The sequence below is a fragment of the Cyprinodon variegatus genome, unplaced genomic scaffold (genome assembly GCF_000732505.1).
Source record: "Cyprinodon variegatus isolate N-32 unplaced genomic scaffold, C_variegatus-1.0 Scaffold309, whole genome shotgun sequence".
Lineage (NCBI taxonomy): Eukaryota > Metazoa > Chordata > Actinopteri > Cyprinodontiformes > Cyprinodontidae > Cyprinodon > Cyprinodon variegatus.
In genome coordinates this window covers 661822-664085 of record NW_015150762.1, presented here as the reverse complement: position 1 = coordinate 664085, position 2264 = coordinate 661822, and the positions used below count along the sequence as shown (strand labels likewise).

The following is a 2264-nucleotide window of genomic DNA, read 5'->3' as shown; positions in this document are numbered from 1 at the left end:
TTAAGGTTTATCTTATACGATTATCCTGCATTCAGGTGAATGAAGCTTTGCATCAACTCTAAGCAGCTTCAACCAAGCATCCACAACCCTTAGCATGATGCTGCCACCATCATGGAGAGGGTTTTTAAAGAGGAATGTCAAGTGTTATTTTTCAACAAAAATGTGTTAAAATAGGCAGAATAATTCAATATAAGTTTCAACAACCCAAAGCACTTTCTTCGTTCCAGTCGTCCATAAGGGTCAGATTCTTCTACCTGAGCTGTGGATCTCTGCATCTCCTCCAAAGTTACTAAGGGTGTATTGGCTCCTTCTCCAAACAATACCCTCCTTTGTTTGTTTGTTTTGGCTATGCTGTGCTATACTCTTTGTTTTCAGATGATAGATTATTGTAGCTCAATGAGATGTAGCTTCATAAGTTAAACCTGCTTAGGGTTTAGTTTAGAATATCAGGGATATATTTTCTGAGGAAATCTTTCAAATTTAGCTGAGTTTGTGCCTGATCTGTCTGCAGGGTTGGTCTCTGTAGTCCGGATTGTTAACAAACCTCAACTGTTTTATAAAGAAGGAGTATTTATGGGGTGCAGGTGATGCAGTGGTTATCTGGCACCAGCCATATACAGAGGCCTTAGGCCTTGATGTGGCTGACCCAGGTTCGAATCCAACCTGTGGTCCTTTGCCGCATGTCTCTCCCCCTCTCTCATACCCCCTTTCCTGTTAGCCTTCTGTCGAAAAAAAATGAGCCACTAGTGCCATAAAAACTCAAAAAAACCAAAACAAGACCATTTATATTTAGACTAAACAAAGTTGAACTTTTATACTGGTTAAGTGACCTCTAATGGCAAGTGTATACACTGGATTTATGATTCTGAAGCTCCTTTTCAGAATAAAATAAGCTAAATATGAATGGAGCCAACATTTTCCAGATATTGATTTGTAAAACTATTATTTTCCTTCTACTTTACAATTATGCAATAATCTGTCTTGAGCAACACATAAAATCACCATAATCCTTCTTGTCTGTGTCTCCAAACACAAGGAAAGCCTTGAAATGTACACAAACTAAAGAAATAGCGCACATAAGCAGTAATAAGGATCAAAGGGTCACAGGAGTATGCTGGTGTTTTCGCTGCACTCGATCCATGGCAGCCCTCCCATATCACATCTCATGCAAGCGACATTCAGTTCAGGTTTCAGGCCTCAATTGATCCCTGTTCACCTGACTAAATGTGTATCAGTGACAGATCATTCACAAGTTAACAGCTTGGGGTGAAACACAGCACTAATCCTCTTTAATGTGCAGACATACTGCTGTAGTGTGGCACCCACGAACAGGGCACACACACACACACAACAGCTTTAATGGCATTACCGGTAATTCTGTGCTGCCACAATGTTTTAATGTGCTCCTGGACACACTCACACTCACTCAGTCTCCAACCGGAAGTATGGGATCAATACTGCCGTCTCAAGAGGAAGGAAGAGAAAGGGTACAGAAAGAGACATTATGTTGTCATAGACATAATCACACAATATAATTCAAAGTTTTTTCTTTAATTGTCACAAATGCTGATTATTTATATATTTTTTTTATCATACTGGGAGTATTGTCACCCACTCCTCCTGCAACTTAATGTGTTCTTTGACTGGCAGTAGTCCAAACCTATCAAAATCTATTAGAGGACTAAAATTCTGAGCTCGGAGTCACCATCACTGAATGACCTACAGACCTACTGTTGTCCCTTTGGATTTTTTAAATGCCTGTTTGCAGGGCCGGATTTAGGAGGATGGGGGCCCCTGGGCTAGAGTCAAAAAAAAAATATATATATATATATATATATATATATTTTGTATGTGTTTGTTTTGTTTTAGAGGATGGGCAGAAAATGACCGAACAGTAAGTTTTGACAACTTACAACTTTAATAAGCCAGTTGTCACAAACTACAAACAACTCTGAACTCTTTTCTAGAAAGACTAAACCACATATTGGGGTTGAAACTAGAATATGATGCTTGCATCACAAAATAAAATCACTGAATAGTGAACACAAACTATAAAACAGATTGAGTGCAAGAAAGTGCAATGCTCAAATATACTTTTACAAAGCAAAGTGAGTAAAACAATATTTATACAAATATCCCCAGCATTTACAAGTCCAAATAAGTACAAGTGGAATGTATCAAAACTCAAACTTTTTCTTTGGTTTTAAAGTTCTTGGTAAATAGTGGAGGAAATAAATGTAAAAAAAAAAAAGTACTTCTCTGCT

General features: G+C 38.0%; 1 protein-coding gene across 1 annotated transcript in view; it reads right to left on the bottom strand.

Moving 5' to 3' along the window:
• The window catches only part of LOC107090695 (XK-related protein 7-like), an 8398-nt gene that overhangs the window by 4985 nt on the left and 1149 nt on the right, over window positions 1-2264 (bottom strand). The gene's annotated exons all lie outside the window — the stretch shown is intronic.